The sequence below is a fragment of the Pinus tabuliformis genome, chromosome Q, assembly GCF_031772625.1.
Source record: "Pinus tabuliformis cultivar Carrire ecotype Pingquan chromosome Q, CPIR1, whole genome shotgun sequence".
NCBI lineage: Eukaryota > Viridiplantae > Streptophyta > Pinopsida > Pinales > Pinaceae > Pinus > Pinus tabuliformis.
The window spans coordinates 269,745,290-269,764,688 of NC_142296.1; positions in this window are offsets into that span (position 1 = coordinate 269,745,290).

A 19,399-nucleotide genomic window follows, 5' to 3' on the forward strand; every position below is an offset into this window, starting at 1 on the left:
CTCCTTTGTCTGATCCATCCATCTCACTTGACTTAGAGTGCCAAATAAAGCTGCCTACCTTGCCCCATCGAGATCCCTGCAGGATTGTGCCTCATTCCCCACACCCAAAAGTTGCCTTCTCATCTCAGCCAGCGAAAATCATTAATTCATTCAAAAACCCCCTTACACACATATACCTAGCCTAATATCAGTTGTTAAGTCAGTCATCTCAAGCCTTTAATGATCATAATTTGCTAAGATTGACCCGGAGAGAGCCCTCTCCTGACGTGGTAGGGCTAGCTACCAGGCTGAGTGTGGTTTGATGTGGACCTAGAATCTTTCCTTTTCAGCCTGAGGTAAATCTAGGCTCTAACATAGTGGCAACCATACTGGGGAAGAAAATTTTATTTCTTTGTTAGTGTTCTTTGTTTTATAGACTACAGACGGAGCCTAAAGTTAGCTAGGTATCCTTTGGAACGCTGTTGCTTTGCATTAGCGAAAGTAGATAAAAGTTGCTTCAGTCAATCTCCGGTCTAGTCTTATGAACTGAACATATGACTTGCAAATTGACCCAGTGCATATATCAAGTTAGATCTGATTGTTGATGGTGGACAACGATCAGACATAGCAACGCTGAAATCATTCACCTAGTGATTCCAAATCATTTTCAAGATCAGATACAAAGACTCTACTGGAGGATGAACCCGACCAGCAAAAACATGAAAGGAAAATATGGAAAGATCAGGTATTCAAGTTGGAATTTCATCCAAGATATTTTGTTCTTTGTTCTAAATTATTTCTTCTCTTTTCCCGAGAATGTCAAGAAGGTTTTGCAAAGTATACTATGTTTGAGAAGAGATCCTCGGCCTGCATTTGATTCCTTCCCTTTGAAGATTGTAAATACCAAGGATCTGCATGCCTTTGAGCTTGATCAAGACCTTTTTTCCAAATCTTGTGATGACCATCTTCAAACTGATGAACCTCAAGAGACCAAGACTGATTTTGCAACATTTTTACATACCCCACTACCTTGTAAAATTCTAGATTGATACAAGCCTCTGCTTCTATATCCCGTGCTTTCCCTAAAAATCATGATCTATATCTAACAAGATTTGATGGTGAACGGGACAATATCACTGCTGAGAGACATGTATTGAATTTTGAGTCCATTCTTGACCTTTTTGAGGTTGATGAAGAAGATTTTAGTATTAGTCTTTTTTCTCTTTGTTTGCAAGGCAAAGTCAAGAGTTGGTTCCAAACCCTGCCTGATGCGAGCATCTCAAATTACCAGCAGTTCGTCAAAGTTTTCCTCAACAGGTGGATGGGAAGACAAAACCCTTTATTTATTATAGAAGAGTATAACCAGCTGAAAAGACAACCAAGGGAGACAATACAACAATTTTCGGCCAGATTTAACGAAGTTTATTATTTGATGCTTGTTAATATAAGACCTCCTCTTGGATCCGCTCTCTTGCACTACTTAGGTTCCTTTGATCCAGAAATGGATTTTCAGCTGAGAGAAAGGAATCTTGCAACACTTGAAGAGATGCAAAACAGTGCAGTAGATGTAAAGGCTCATTTGTTGATCAAAAGGGCAAAGTTGAAGGAAGAAGAGAGGAAGAACTTAGATCCAGAGGAATCGACATCTCTAGAGGAAAAGCTTGACATTTTGGTAAGTGCAATGGAAGATATGATGCAAAAGATCACCACAAGGAATGAGTATAATGTTCAAGCCCATGGCTCACTAATTGAAGAAGAACAAGTTGTTGATCCAAAACATCTTCTTGCTTTCCCCAGTTGTCATAGATCTGATTGATTTTTTTATATATCATCTTGGAGAAGAGAGATCTGTTGATATGACATGTATGATTGATGATGTGATTTATACTGATGATTTTCCTTAGTTTGATTAGTATGACGATGATTATGTTCTCCAAACAGAAGCTAATCTTGCAGACAAATCATCAGCTAGTTTGTGGGAGGAGGAAGTTCATTTTCAACAACTCGAATACAGTGATCAGCTGAAACATATCAGCTATGACAATGACGAGGAAACAAATTTTGAAGAAAGTGAAGGATCTTTTCCTTTTTGTTTTACTTCGTTTTAGCTCATCAGAGACAAAATTCATGCAATCAAAAGTCAATCGTCGACAAGTCTTGATCTGGACCATCTTGAGAGCAACGCAAACCTTATTCAAGACTTCTCATATCCAGATTTGCAGCCCTCGAATGCTATTGATTCTCAAGTTGCAGATGAAGACTGGAAGATGGCACATACGATCAAATGATGCAAGATGATTCTGTACCTTTCTATTTTGAATCATTTCAATTTTTGAAGGATAAATTGCATAGTATATCTTGAAATGAGAAGCCTCTAGGAAATCATGTAATCTCATCATAACCAATAGAAAATGGGTTGGAATAGTCTTTTCAAGTTTTTCATGATCCAATAGCTGATGTGTTGGGTGATGTCTACAGTGAAAGTCCTTCTCCTGTCTGTGAGCTTGACAAAAGTACTAATATACACTTGATCTAGCAGTTGGTTTCTTTGTCATTTTTAGAAGAAGTCTCGTCACAAATCTCAAATCAAAGTTTGCATTCATGGTATGAAGAGAAGAGAACTAATCCATTGGATGAGCTAAGTCCGAGTGTGCATGAATTTCGAGATCGTTATGCAGTGTTTTTGGAGGCGGATAGAGAATCCATAGTATTCGACGAATCTATTCACAAGTTTTCATGGGAGTTGCATTTCAGTAGTTCTCTCTTGTTTCTCATGAGCAACCACTTGTGGAGAATACAAACAAAAGTCAGAATACTTACTTGGTTGCATTGGTTGTTTCATTTCACTTGATCAGGTGATGAATGAAACTGTTAAAGTAGGTTTTGATGAATAAACTCCATTTTTGAGCATCTTTTCTAGTTTGTCGGTTGTGTTTAAGTATCGATTCAATTTTTAGTTGAGTGAGAGTCAATTTTTGTCATCAAGTCATCAGTGTTCAGTCATGCATTTCAGCTTGAGTTTTTGACTCCATTGCCCAATGGATGAAGGAACTTGTCTGCTCTCCAAAGATCTGCCGCTCTTGGCACCTCCAAGGAGCTACCATCCCCATTGGAGCCAATGTTAGTGTCAGTATTTGTAGCCTTCCTCCAGTGATGAAACATGCTCTTATAAAATGATTTTAAGGTGTCAAGGTCAAATTTTGTCATTTCAGTGAGTCTTCAAGTAAAATTTGGCCACTAGGTATTAGGTCTAGGCTTTGCTTTTACTCCTGCCAAAGTTGTCCAAATGTCGGTCCATGTCACCATTCAGCTGAGTGTACCATCATTCATAGGGTTTTGCATCATCATTTTAGGTTCCAATGGGTCATTTTACATCTTGTTCATGCTTCAGTTGTGCCTAGGTAAGGTTCATTTCCCTCTCCTAGGGTTTTGAGGCTAATTTCTCTTGGATGGTCAAATCATCAACAAAATTTGTATATTGATGTTCATACACCTTCCCCTATCCTTAATGAACCCTATTAAACACTTCCCATCACTGATATCTCTCAAATTCCTTATTTTCGCGCAAACCCTAGTTTCTTGCTACAAACCCTAATTTCTAGGCTAGGCCTGTGTTTTGCCCTTTTGGACCCTTTTCCCTCACTCAATATTTTAAATTCCACTTTCCCCTACTTCCTAACATTCCTCCCTACTTCCAAACATTTTATCAAGGATTTAGAAGCCCCTTATCCCGTTCATTTCACTTCATTTCAACAAATCCCCTGTTCCACACATCAGGATAGGTTTTACTCAAATGATGTTTCTGAGTAATAAAAGATAAATTTGGGAAAACTGAGAGAGGTTTTTTTCAAAAATAGGGAAAGGAAGAAAAACCTCCTTCACTTTTTACACAGGATTCATGGTTTAAAATAAATGTCAAAAATATAGTTGCCTCAGGAGAATTGATGCACCTCTAAAGTGACTTTGGGAAAATCAAGTTTTATGCTAGCTTGGTTGGCCAAATTACTTTCTTGAGGCGTCCAGTATAACTAGACACAAATAAATTTCCAATGAGATATCATGAGCTCAATTTGGAGTTGAGGAAGACCTTCAAAAGTTGACTTCAACAGCACTCTGCCTTTAGGTAGCCCCATTTGGCACATTTTGACGAGTCTTGGGAGATTTCATTTTTGACACGGCAAATGAACTCCAAATTCAAAAATTCCAATTGTGCTGGAAGGTAGACTCAATAGCCTTTCCAAATAGCTATCTTGTGCCAAATTTTACATAGGAAAGGCCTCCAAAAGTCTCAAGCAAAAAGTTCTACGCATTGGGTGAGAGGCGCGGCGCATAGAGAAGGCGCAGCGCATTGGGCTGCCCTCCACAGTGTAAAAAATACACTGGTGCAGTGCATATAAAGGGTACGGAACATTGGGTTTGTGGCGTGGCACATAGAGCCGCCAAGCCCAATTTTATGCTAAACTCTCTCAAGTTGCCAAAATTGCTTAAATCTTTGAATGTGCAAGTAAGTCACCATCTCTTCATTGCTAGTGGAGGAATTTTCTTTAAGGTTTATGGTGATTGTGTAAAGACAAATCAAACCCTACCTCTTGTATCTCTCAAAGGAAATAGTATCTAGGGTTCGCACTGTTGTTTGGCTACCAAGTCATTCCCTTACCTTTCCACTCCTTCACTCATTTTCCTAGTTTCTTCCCCTATTACCTAATTCCCATAATCCCAAAACAAAATCATATATCCCTATCCCCAATCCTATTTTTCCAAAACCACAAAAATTCCTAAACCCTAATTGCTTTCCCAAAATCTAAAACTCATTCCCTAAAACCCCCTCATTCCATCAAAATCCATACAAACAATCTACCCAACCTCTCATACACAGTTCTTCCACATTCCCTCCACAACCCCTCATACAGACATACTTTTGGCAGCAAAAACCTAATCACCATAAATCTCATAAAGCAACCTCACACATTAGCAAGCATCCACAGTCTTGGCTTGAAAAATTCAATTTCCACTTAGAGATATTGGTGGAGAAGGCCAACAAAGTGAAAAACTTGCTAAGGCACATGCCTTTTCATTACATGGCTAGGAACAAAGTTTGCAAGGTGAGAATCAGGAGTTTGAAGGCAAAATTGAAGAAGGCATCAAAGATGCAAAAGGAGCATGATCGACCTTGGATATTGGCCAAGGATTCCTTGGCCTAGCACAATGTTTGATGGAGAAGACTCAGCCCAAATTTCAAAAAAATTGGAGTAATTTTTGCATTTTGGAAATTTTTTGGCACAAAAATAGGTTTTTCTGCCCTATCCGCCACGCCACGTGACGCTCGCTTTTTCTAGGAGACTCCAAATCACAAAAAATCAGAAGTATTAGATTTTGCATGAGAAATTATACTTTCCTACCTATGGCGAAGAAATTCGGGCAGGTTTTGAGCCCTCAAAAAGGTCAAAAACACTCAAAAAATGGCCTTTCTGCCCCTATTTCGACACACAGGAAGTAGTGTTGGGCTAAATGCGTTTTGGAGGGGAAAATGGAGGCCAAATTGAAAAATTCCACTTGGGTTGGAAAGTAGATAGGTATAAATTTCCAACAAGCACACTTGGAGTGAGTTTTGACATCAAGAAGGCCTCCAAAAGTGCGTCCAAATAGGCGCGACGCATAGAGAATCAGGCACGACGCATAGAGGGAAAATTACCAGTTTGACCAAGGTTTGCTTTGTTTTTCACCCAATTTTTCCTAGTTTGACTTTTTCACTTTCATAATGGAAAATTGATGATGTAATTTGATGAAAATTGATGAATCATGATGTAAATATGTTAAATTTTCACTTCTATAGGTAGATTCATTAGTTTAGAGGTTGTTTGAAACTGAATGAATCAGTTCCCTTGTTTCTAGAGGCATGCTGTTATGTTGCCTAGTTTCTAGTTCTCAGTTTAGAATCAATTGGATCAGCTCCTAAACATGTGAGCTCGATCCCTAGAGGCATGGATGAGCTATGTTTGTCTATATTATGTAGTTTTTGTGTCATTAGGATGGTTGGAATCTTGAGAAAGGAAAGAGCTTCATTGTACATTCATATCAGTATTTTGGCTAAGGAATTAAGTCCAGGGTTTGCAGTACTCTTTGGGATCCTTGTGGCTTTTGTTTTGGTACAGTGCTTTCTTATGTATTTGTGAATTTTTTCATGTGTTATGTATATCATTTTCTCTCTTATGTCTTCTCATCTAAATCAAACAAGAGCGTAACTAGAATACATTGAAATTGCATTGCTCTACATGAAGTTGGTTTAGTTTTTGATATTTTCCACTGTATGGAGAGGATCCATGGTTTCTCTTGCCCTCTTCAACTCCTCCTCTATCTGATCCATCCATCTCACTTGACTTAGAGTACCAAATTCAGATGCCTACCTTGCCCCATTGAGATCCCTGCAGGACTGTGCCTCATTCCCAGCACCCAAAAGTTGCCTTCTCATCTGAGCCAGTAAAAATCATCAATTCATTCAAAAACCCCCTTGCACACATATACCTGGCCTAAGATCAGTTGCTAAATCAGTCATCTAAATCCTTTAGCGATCATAATTTGCTGATATTGACCTGGAGAGAGCCCTCTCCTGACCTGGTAGGGCTAGCTACCAGGCTGAGAATGGTTTGATGTGGACCTAGAATCTTGCCTTTTAAGCCTGAGGTAAATCTAGGCTTTAAAACATTGAATATATTTTACAGTTGATCTTTCTTAAGAAGTTTTCCTTTAAGGTTCACCGTGTGATGTAGATATACAATTCCTTAAAATGCAATCTAAGATGATAAACAGTCGTTACTCTTCTTTTTGCAATGAAAATCCTATCTACTAAAGAAAGAGAATCGAGATTCTTTCAACATAGAGCAGAGAGCACACACTAGATAAACTTTCCTAAATCAAAATCAAAAAGCAGTCTAAATGCAAATGCACATGCATGTATTTGTTTTCCACTTTCTTAATGTGTGAATGAAAAAAAGAATGCTAAGTACAAATATGAACTATCTTTTCTCTCAAAGCGACAACACTAACAATTTTCTCTTCAAAATACAAAAGGAAGACAAAGGTGACTCTTTGCGATTTCAAATTCAAAAATGAAAGGAAGACTAAGCTGACACTTTGTGATTTCGAAATCAAAAAACGAAAGGAAGACTAAAACGACAATTTCAACTTCAATTTTAAAACTGCTTTCGACACTTGAAATAATTATCAATTCAAATCAAATACAAGAGTAATAGTGTAATCGACCATGAAAAGAATAGGATTCTTTTCTTTGACTGAAAACGACACTTCCAAATCAAAAGACGACAGATCGATTAAGCTACTTCTTTGTAAAGGAGAACTGTAAATGGAAAAAAATACATAAAAACATTCACAATTCTTCGTACAATGGAGGATTAATAATGCAAAGGAAGGGAGTTCCAACAGTGGTATACTAATCACAGACAACAAACTCTTGAGTAAAGCTGAACAGAGTGAAGAAAATCAAAATCTGAAGGTAGAAATAGTCTTATCTGATCATCACACCTGTAACACAAGGAAACAGGGATGCATCTCGCCTATTGCACATGGGAGGTGTGATGCATCAATATTGCCTAAAGGAGACAGTGCGATGGTCCAGGGACAAGAGTTTAACTTGGTTTTTGGTCACAGTTTGTAGCTTATTTTAGGGATTTAGGCCGAGCGAATGATAGTCAGTAAATACAAATCATAGGGGCTGATCTAATGAGATTACTTGAGCCACCACCCGGGCAATTAGGATGTTCGAAAATCAATTGTTCAGTTTATAAACAAAACCTGGAGATGGACTGAAGCAGCATTTATCTACTTTGCAATTACATAGCAAAAGTAGTTTGAAGGCTAGCCGACTTGACCTTAGGCTCCTTTTATAAAGCAAACAAATATAAACAAGCAAACAAGCTATTCGCTCCCCAGTGGAGTTGCCATTTTGTTATCAAGAAAACTAGTGTCCACTTAGAGCTGCTAGTCCCACTAAGACGGGTAGCTATCTTAGAAACAAACAAACTAAAGTTCCTTGCATTTTCCTTTATGAGAAGTAGATGAGAGATAAGCAGAGAGTACCAACCTCAATCTTTTGCTAGGCTCCTTGCTTGTTTCCTCTCCCCTTTGACAGATCTTTACCGCTCCTTCCTCGCTTGTCCTGCTTCAAAGAACACCTGTAGAGTCAAAGCAGCATAATACCATCAAAGCATAGAGATCTACAATCATAAGAAATATAGGATCAGATATATATTGACAACACAAATGCATATATCAAATCAGACATACAAGAATGTGAAGGAAAACTCAAATAGCTTTATTGATAGAAAGAGTAGAAGAGAGGATTACAACCCATTGACTTGGCCCAACATCATCCTCCCAGCATGAAAGCCCTTCTTCACCTCATGAAAATCTTAGATCACCCAACACTATGATGTTCCACATAGAAACCAACAACACTTCCTTACAAAATACAAGATTCCAGCCTCTGGATCTCTGGGATGAGGGATCCATATATAGATGTTTGCAGGTGGGTGAGTCAGCTTCTGGGATTTTGATTAGTGTCCTCTCTATAATAGTTCTTGGTTCCACTTGGAGATTCATAATATCTTACTCATCCCTGGGCGAATTCACAAAGGCAAGTGTCAAATGGGCAGTTTCTGGAAGATTCTCTAGGTTTCTACCTAGCCAACTGCTTCTACCATTTGTCTACTCTCACTCATCGCACCCCACAGAAGGGATTTTCAGTATGAATCACACTTTTTGCATGTGGCAGGTGAGATGCATCGCACCCTTAGCACTGAGCAGTCTGTATGGTCTAGTTTTGACCAGTTCTGAGTAGTTTTTCATGGAGAACTTCTGGGAGATGATGTAATTAGCTGACCTTGCTCCTTTAGGGTATGAAAAAACACTTTTAGGGACTTATAAGCCCTTGGTTTGTGAACATATGTGATTGGGGTTGCAGTGCCCAAATATGTCTATAACACTAACATGCCCCTCTCCTTCAAAAAAGTGTTGTCCTGAATGCTTGAGTAGTTCTCGATGCTTCTGTATAAAATTCTCATCCTCTCATGTGGAATCTTCAATGGATAAGTTTTTCCACATGATGAGATACTCTGAAATTGATCGATTTTGTAGTTGTTGAGTTCTTGTTTCTGTGACTGCTTCTGGTTCCAATATAATTTTTCCTTCCTCGTCAAGTTCTCGAAATATTGTTTGAACTGGGAGCTTGTCACCTATAACCTTACTTAAACATGAAACATGGAAAACTGGGTGTATTGGAGAAGCTACCAAAAGCTCCAATTTTTATGCCATAGTACCAATCTTTTGCAACACCTTGTACAGACCATAATACTTTGGTGATAATTTATTATCCTTCTTAGCTTGCTTGAGGGACATTTTTTTATATGGTTGTAGCCATAGGAATACCCAATCACCTGCATCAAAACTTCTTTCGCTGCGATGTTGATCTGCCTGTTGTTTCATTCTATTCTGCACCAACACGAGGTTGTCCTTTAAGAGTTGGAGGACTTGTTGTTTATGCTCGATGTGATGTTCCATTGGGCTAGATCTCTTAGTGTTGTAGGGAAACTATTCATCTAGGCAATGATCAATTTAATGATGTATTATGTGTTCCTACCATATCCTTCAACCTTCTATCTGTATATCAAATAAATCATTTATGTGAATGTAAAATCGATGAATTTTCACCTCATGATATTGTTATTAAAGACCTAAGAGATCCTAGATAGATTTTAGCTACTCACATTGTTGTTGATTCTACAAGGTTTTATAAGTTTAACAACTTTGGTTCATCAACTCTTCCGTCGGTATTTTTTGCTCATAATGATGAAGTGAGAAAACTTTTACATGAGTGACTTGATCACTTAAACTATTGCTCCCTTCAAAATCTATGTAAATAAAATATGGTGACATGTCTTCCTATTTTATTTTGTAGCGATGGTGTTTGTTCCAGATATGCACTCAGAAAACATCATCAGGATAATTTTAAAAATTTTGCCTCTTGGAATGCCTCAAACCCTTTATAGCATGTGCATAACGATTTATGTGTTCCACTTCAAGTTGTTTCATTCTCTCGCTACAAGTATTTTTTAACATTCATTGATGATTTCTCCATATGCACTTGGGTATAATTATTAAAACTCAAGAGTGAATTCTTTAACATGTTCTTGGAGAATATGTTAACAAAAAATTCATCAAATTTTGAACCGAGCATGGAATTAAATTGTAACATATAATCCAGAACAAAATGGTGTAGCTGAAAGCAAGAATTACACCTAAAAGAAATGGCTAATTGTATGCTTCAATCTAAAGGACTTAGTCTTAATTTTTGGGGAGAAGCAATTAACTGTGCAAATTACATAGTAGATCACACTCCTAGTAATGTTTTAAAGAATATCACTCCAGAAGAAGCATGAAGCTTAATTAAACTAGACGTAAGTCACTTTCATGTTTTTGGAAGAGAAGCATGGGCCCATATTCCAGATGAAAGACATAAAGCCTTAGAACCTAAGAGTGAAAAATCTATTTTTGTTGGATATTGTGAAGATGTCAAAGGATATAGACTTCTTCAACCTAAATCCAAAAATATTATCATTAGAAGAGATGTAAAGCTTTTTTTTTCTTCTTTCTTTTTAATGAAGATTTTTGAAAAATATCACATTGTTAATGTTTGGTCAATGCGTTTCGAGCCAGCGAGTGTGGTTCATCTTTAGGACAAGATGAAGAGACAGATCTCAAAACAAGGTTAAATATGAAGATAGGTCATCCTAATGGTTAGAGGAAAATGACTAAATCTGACTAGGGAAGGAAAACTATATTGTTTACTAATTAATTAATTAATTTATATATTATTATAACTTAACGAAACAACTATATTTGACTAGTGGAGGGAATTATTTAATTCGTTTAAATATTTCATAATTATTTATTTATCTAATTAATTTATTCATTCCATTATTTATTTACTTATTATTCTTATTTAATTATTTATTTCATATCTGAATTGGAAAAAATAACAAGCATTATAAATTATTAATTAGGGAGAAAAAAATAAAATAATTAAATAAATGAACAAATAAAAAAGATATCACTATATATATAAACAATGATGATGAATAAATAAATAATAGTAATAATAGAAATTAAATGGCAAAAAAAAAAATATTAAGAGTGAATATATACCAATAAAAATTAATAACAAGGTTATAAAAATATAAAGTGAGGGTGCTCTTTCAAAATAAAAATAAAAATAAAATAATAATAATAATAAATGAAATAAATAGATAAAAGTAAGAGTGATGATCATAATAATAATAATAATAATAAGGATAATAGTAATAGCGATAAATAAATAAATACTAATAATGAATACATAAATAATATTACTAATAAAAATAATAAATAAAGAGAGAGGCTAATCCTCTCTAATGAAAATTACTAAAGGATGAATAAGAAGGGGAATACAACATAAAAAAAAAATCCCAGACAAAGAGGAGAAAAACTAAGAGGAGAGGGTGGGAATCCAACAGATTCTAATTTTCCAGCCATCGTCCCTATTAATATTATTAGAAGGATTCTCAAACTCAATGGCATCCCTAAAATTGAGGTGAAGAAAATGAGAGATCTTTTCGACGATCTTAGCCTCCTCAATGCATATATGAGGCTTGGTCTTCACTACATGTTCCACTAAAGTAGAAGATTTAGTCCTCCCATGCTTGATATCAACAACATGTTCCTTAATCCTTTGGTTAATAAACCAACTTGTTTCACCAATGTTTGACGTCCCACATGAACACAGGATGACATAAACACCTTTCAAATCCATAGGGTTCACTTGGTATTTAACAAATCTTAGGGAGCTCCTAATGGTGTTGAGGGGTCTAAAGGTTGAGGAAGCATTATGTTTCTTCAGGATTCTCACAATCTTGTCTATCATCCCTTAGGTGAAGGGGAGGTGAACTACTGAATGACAACCAATTGTGTCAGTGTTCATCCTAGGACCCTTACTACCTTTGAGGAAAGCTTTAACACCTTGCTTCCTACTATAACCATTCTAGAAAAATACATTAACGAGATGGGACTTTTCTTTAGAGAGTTGGTCTTCATCTGAGATGTCAAGTTTACTGAAAATATATCGGCCTATGAGCCTAGTTTAGTGGATGCGCCACCTCTCTCTATCCCTTCTACTTCTGAAAATATTTCTTCTTAAGATGATGACACTGAGGATGAAAATCCTCCCCACCTTAGTGGGATCCTCCTTCAACTCCTCAGATTCTAAAATCGATCTACGCTAGTCGGGACGTAGGAGGTGCTCTTGCATGTAACAAGTTCGATAGACCCCCTTCTTTACTAGCTCAAGCTTCAGTGAATTATGATCCTAACACCTGTGTAGAAGATTTACGTCATCTAGACTGGGATGCAACTATGAATGAAGAATATCGTTCATTATTGGCAAATGATTCAAAGGACCTTGTTCTTCTTCGAAAGGGATGAAAATTTGTTAGATGCAAATGGGTTTACATAACCAAGTTTGGACCAGATGGAAAAATTGATAAAAATAAAGCTCGTCTTGTTGCTAAGGGTTTTTCACAAGTTTAAGGCATTTACTATACTGAAACCTTCCCCTATTGCCAAAATGAATTGTATCCACCTTTTTGTTTCCGTTGCCACCCCTTTCAAATTGGAAGTTCGTCAGATGGATGTTAAATCCACCTTCTTGCATGGGGACTTGCAAGAAGAAATCTATATGGAACAACATCCTAGCTTTAAACAAATAGACTCCAGCCTTGTATCTTAGCTTAAGAAATCCCTTTATGGTCTCAAGCAATCACCTCGGGCTTCGTATGCCAAAATGGATAACTTTCTTTTGGATATTGGCTTTTCTAGGTGTCATTCGGACAATACTATATACACCAAGAAAGTGGGTAAGTATCTTATCATTCTTGTTGTTTATGTTGATGACCTTATCCTTACTAGTAGTGATCCAAACCTTATAAAACATTTCAAGTCTATCCTTAAAAAGTAGTTTAAAATGAAAAACTTAGGACACTTGCATTATTTTCTTGGTCTTCAAGGCTTACAATCTAAAGAAGGTATTTCCCTTTCCTAGTCCAAGTATGACTGTGATCTTATTCTCCACTTTCACATGGAAGACTGTAAGACACCCCCTTCTCCCTTTCAGTCTGGAGCCAAACTTTCGGTCACTTGTACCTCCCCTAATTTTGATTCCACCTTATACCGTCAACTTGTTGGAAAAATTTTGTATGTGACCCATACCCATCCCGACCTTTCCTTTCATGTTGGAATTATTGCTCAGTTTATGAAAAACCCACATGAAAGTCATTGGAAAGAATATAAAATAATACTTCATTATGTTCAAGTTATAGTTTAGTTTGGGATTCACTACATTGCGACAACATCTCCTCTATTTATTGGTTTCACTAATTCCGATTAGACTGGTGACCTTGATGATCAGAAGTCTATGGTAGGTTATGTCTTCATTCTTCGTTCTAGACCTATTACATGGGCTTTCAAGAAACAAAGTGCCATTTCTCTATCTTCAGTAGAGGAAAAGTATTGTGGCATCATAGAAGCTAGTAAGGAAGTCTCGTGGCTTGGTCAGATCTTGTGAGTGTTTGGTTTTTAGCAGCAACATCTGACTACACTTTGGTGTGATAATCAAACTGTCATTAAACTATGCAAAGATCCAGTCCAAAATCAATGTAACAAACATATTGAACTACACATGCACTTAATCAGAAAGCTCATTCATGATGATTTTATTGAAGTGCAATATTTTTCAACCTATGATCAAGTTAGGTAAATATTTACAAAGGCTCTCACAGAGGTGATGTTTATTAAAACTTGATTTATGGTTGGAGTTCAGGAAGTTGTCACTAAGGTGGGATAGGCTCCAATTCCTCCTTCCTTCTCATATTGCGTTATCTTTGTACATCCTTCAATCCTATCCCAATTTGTTCTTAAGGGGGGATGTTAGGATATTCGGACACATAGGAAATAGTTAAGTGTAACTTGGTCTAGTTTACGGTTTGGTAAAGTGTGTTTCTTTACTATTCACATTTTATAACTTACAATCTGACAATCATGATATGTTCTAGAAATGAAGTAATCTGACGGTTCATTCTCTCCTTCGAATTACCGACACTTGATTTGTGGATTAACACCCAATTATTCCATGACATCTATTTAAAGAGTATGGGGGGTCATTTGTAAGGTGATCATTATGAGAGAAGATTACGTAAATTTTATTTCTTTTACATTAATAAATTTCTTGATTTGGCCGCGTTGGCTCAGGCTGTGGACTGTTTTTGTCTTTTAGGGTTTTAACCATGTCAAGAATATTGGTGTGCTGATCTGTTCTCTTTTTGTGGGCGGTGTCCTTTGGTTTTCTATTTAAGGAACTTACCCTGTATATTCCTACAATTTGCAATTATGTGCGCAGGGTCAGGAAGGTTGTACCTGTGGAAGTTTTGAGCTAATAAAGAAGAATTTGCAACAACTTTATATATTTTCTTATGTTTCGTAAGATTTTGTGTTTTATAATGTTTATGGCGTGTTCTTTACATTTCTTTTGCAATTGCATCGCAAATGTTAAAATATTATTTCACCTAATAAATAATAAATGTTAGACTAGTTACGTGCAACTCACAAGTCTTCTAAGTAGGAAAACACTCTACAACTGCAAAAATAATATTAATAGATCACAAAGGTCAGATTAATCCCTAAACTAAAGAAACCTTATAGCCACACTACGTAATCCCTTTGGATGTAAGAACCTAGTTCTAGCATCCCCCAACATTGAATTGGATGAGGCTGCAGTCTGCGTTATGCAGATTGTTTCTGAAAGGGTCGGTAGTATATAGTTTTGTTGGTTAGCGCAATGAACTTTGAACCTGTGTCTAAACCCTTGAAGCCAACAAATGGTTCTGCTATCGGGACCAGGATCTGTCTATGGGATGTTTGACCAGGATTCTAAAATCGATGTACGCTAGTCGGGATGTAGGAGGTGCTCTTGCAGGTAACAAGTTCGATAGACCCCCTTCTTTACTAGCTCAAGCTAGAAGATTTACGTCATCTAGATTGGGATGCAACTATGAATGAAGAATATCGTTCATTATTGGCAAATGATACAAAGGACCTTGTTCCTCTTCCAAAGGGATGAAAACTTGTTAGATGCAAATGGGTTTACATAACCCATTTTGGACCAGATGGAAAAATTGATAAAAGTAAAGCTCATCTTGTTGCTAAGGGTTTTTCACAAGTTTAAGGCATTTACTATACTGAAACCTTTTCCTATTTCCAAAATGAATTGTATCCACCTTTTTGCTTCCCTTGCCACCCCTTTCAAATTGAAAGTCCGTCAGATGGATGTTAAATCCACCTTCTTGCATGGGGAATTGCAAGAATAAATCTATATGGAACAACATCCTGGCTTTAAACAAATAGACTCCAGCCTTGTATCTTAGCTTAAGAAATCCCTTTATGGTCTCAATCAAGCTGCTCGGGCTTCGTATGCCAAAATGGATAACTTTCTTTTGGAAATTGGCTTTTCTAGGTGTCATTCGGACAATACTATATACACCAAGAAAGTGGGTAAGTATCTTATCATTCTTGTTGTTTATGTTGATGACCTTATCCTTACTAGTAGTGATCCAAACCTTATAAACCATTTCAAGTATATCCTTAAAAAGTAGTTTGAAATGAAAAACTTAGGACACTTGCATTATTTTCTTTGTCTTCAAGGCTTAAAATCTAAAGAAGGTATTTCCCTTTCCTAGTCCAAGTATGACTGTGATCTTCTTCTCCACTTTCACATGGAAGACTGTAAGCCACCCCCTTCTCCGTTTCAGTCTGGAGCCAAACTTTCGGTCACTTGTACCTCCCCTAATTTTGATGCCACCTTATACCATCAACTTGTTGGAAAAATTTTGTATGTGACCCATACCCATCCCAACCTTTCCTTTCATGTTGGAATTATTGCTCAGTTTATGAAAAACCAACATGAAAGTCATTGGAAAGAATATAAAATAATAATTCATTATGTTCAAGGTATAGTTTAGTTTAGGATTCATTACATTGCGACAACATCTCCTCTATTTATTGGTTTCACTAATTCCGATTAGACTGGTGACCTTGATGATCAGAAGTCTATTGTAGGTTATGTCTTCATTCTTCGTTCTAGACCTATTACATGGGCTTTCAAGAAACAAAGTGCCATTTCTCTATCTTCAGTAGAGGGAAAGTATTGTGGCATCATAGAATCTAGTAAGGAAGTCTCGTGGCTTGGTCAAATCTTGTGAGTGTTTGGTTTTTAGCAGCAACATCTGACTAAACTTTGGTGTGATAATCAAATTGTCATTAAACTATGCAAAGATCCAGTCCATAATCAATGCAACAAACATATTGAACTACACATGCACTACATCAGAAAGCTCATTCATGATGATTTTATTGAAGTGCAATATTTTTCAACCTATGATAAAGTTAGGTAAATATTTACAAAGGCTCTCACAGAAGTGATGTTTATTAAAACTTGATTTATGGTTGGAGTTCAGGAAGTTGTCACTAAGGCAGGATGGGCTCCAATTCCTCCTTCCTTCTCATATTGCGTTATCTTTGTACATCCTTCAATCCTATCCCAATTTGTTCTTAAGAGGGGATGTTAGGATATTCGGACACATAGGAAATATTTAAGTGTAACTTGGTCTAGTTTACAGTTTGGTAAAGCGTATTTCTTTACTATTCACATTTTATAACTTACAATCTGACAATCATGATATGTTCTAGAAATGAAGTAATCTGACGGTTCATTCTCTCCTTCGAATTATCGACACTTGATTTGTGGATTAACACCCAATTATTCCATGACATCTATTTAAAGAGTATGGGGGGTCATTTGTAAGGTGATCATTAATGAGAGAAGATTACGTAAATTTTATTTCTTTTACATTAATAAATTTCCTGATTTGGCCGCGTTGGCTCAGGCTGTGGACTGTTTTTGTCTTTTAGGGTTTTAACCATGTCAAGAATATTGGTGTGCTGAAATGTGATTTTTTTGTGGGCGGTGTCCTTTCGTTTTCTATTTAAGGAACTTACCCTGTATATTCCTACAATCTGCAATTATGTGCGCAGGGTCAGGAAGGTTGTACCTGTGGAAGTTTTGAGCTAATAAAGAAGAATTTGCGACAACTTTATATATTTTCTTATGTTTCGTAAGATTCTGTGTTTTAGAATGTTTATGGTGTGTTCTTTACATTTATTTTGCAATTGCATCGCAAAGGTTAAAATATTATTTCACCTAATAAATAATAAATGTTAGACTAGTTACGTGCAACTCACAAGTCTTCTAAGTAGGAAAACACTCTACAACTGCAAAAATAATATTAATAGATCACAAAGGTCGGATTAATCCCTAAACTAAAGAAACCTTATAGCCACACTGCGTAATCGCTTTGGATGTAAGAACCTAGTTCTAGCATCCCCCAATATTGAATTGGATGAGGCTGTAGTCTGCATTATGCAGATTGTTTCTGAAAGGGTCGATAGTATATAGTTTTGTTGGTTAGCGCAATGAACTTTGAACCTGTGCCTAAACCCTTGAAGCCAACAAATGGTTCTGCTATCGGGACCGGGATCTGTCTAAGGGATGTTTGATGTGGTGACCGACTAGAAAATAGATATAAAATTGGGTAGATCAAAAGTTGCATGAATATGTAGCACATGAAAGAAGAAATTTGTGCCAGTCGATAGAAAGTTGGTTATAGAGGTAAATCTACTTGGAACAACATGAGATATTTTTCGCATCATTCGCTAATGAGATGCACAAGGGGCTTTCAAATATACATGAAAATGAGACCTGTTGGAAACACGACGATCCTATTGTGTGGACCCAAGAGCTCATTAAGTGACTTAAGGAGTCTGAAGCTAAGGTCTCAAGATATGTTTACTACTGGAACAATACTATCATCAGAGGCTTTATTACTAAACTTGGAAATGACATAACAATATCCTACAGTGAAAATTGAGTGCCAATTTTTCAAAGGTCCACGAGGTAAGTATCTGACTTCCTTAAAGTTCTGGATTAAGATGATGTTATGTGAAAAGGGTGTTATGCCTATAGATTGATGTTTAAAAGAAGCAAGAATAGGTTTGTGTGAAGAGGAAAGAGATTTAGAGTATACTAAGCCAAATTTATTGAGGGTGAGTAGAGTCCATTATTGGATGAATCAGAAAGTGAAGAAGAAATGAGAAACCCTAGTACGCCTAGAGGTGCAGTGTAGTCAACAACTCAAGGAAATTATGGGATTCTTCATCCATCCACTCCAACCTCACCTTCACCTCCACCTCTACCTCCACCTCCACCACCACTATTCGACATGGCTAACGTAGTAAAGATTCCTATTTTTAAGGGCTAGGGATCAAAGGGTCCTAATCAAATTTGGTTTGTCACAGAAGCTGTGTTGAAAGCGTATCAGATCAATGATGATGATATGAAAAAAGTACAACTTGTCACAACACTATAGTATAGAGCATTGTCATGGTAAATCAAGTACAATGCAAGGAATCCATCTCCTCCACTAGATGTGACAAAGAACACATTTAACACAGAATTTAAGAAGCCCAAGTCACAGTTAGAGTGCATTACAGAGATACACGAAATTAAGAAAGCCATCAATGAGACTGCCTGGGATGTAGATCAGAGGTTAATTTTTTTTTGGGACAAGTCAACTTCCATATCTCTAATGAACAATGCAGAGAGTGCTATATAGTTCCGCTATTTCCACACCTCATGTTACCACTATCGCAACAAATAATCCAGACATAGGTCGAAGCATTGGAAATTGCAATTAAGTTAGAAGCCTTGCCTGTATAAGATACTCACATAGGGGTTCATCAGATATAGTCCCATTTGGAAAGCCTTTATATGGAGTTGTAAGACTTAAAGAAAGGAAAGGAAGTTCAGTTGAGATGCGTTCAGAAGTATGGTGTCTAAAGTGTAAAGTAAAAGGTCACTACGAGGATAAGTGTCATGTTTGTCCTGATTATTTGGCTAGCGGAGGTCCCAACAACAACAAAATTCAAATATTCCTAAGAAGAAGCATCCTAAAAAAAATGGTCCTAAAATAAATAAGGGTCCTAAGCAGTTTTAGTGTCAAAATGAAAAATGAAATCAACAAAATGATAAGGCAAATAAAAACAAAGGAAAAAATACTGATAGGCATTGCAAATTTCGTAATTTTGATGCCCATTTAGAATCCATATGCTTTAAGAATATGGAAGCCTTGAAAGCAACAATGAAGAAGCATAACATACATTTGGAACACTCTTCAACTTCAACTTCATTTTTAGGAATAACACTTTTTGC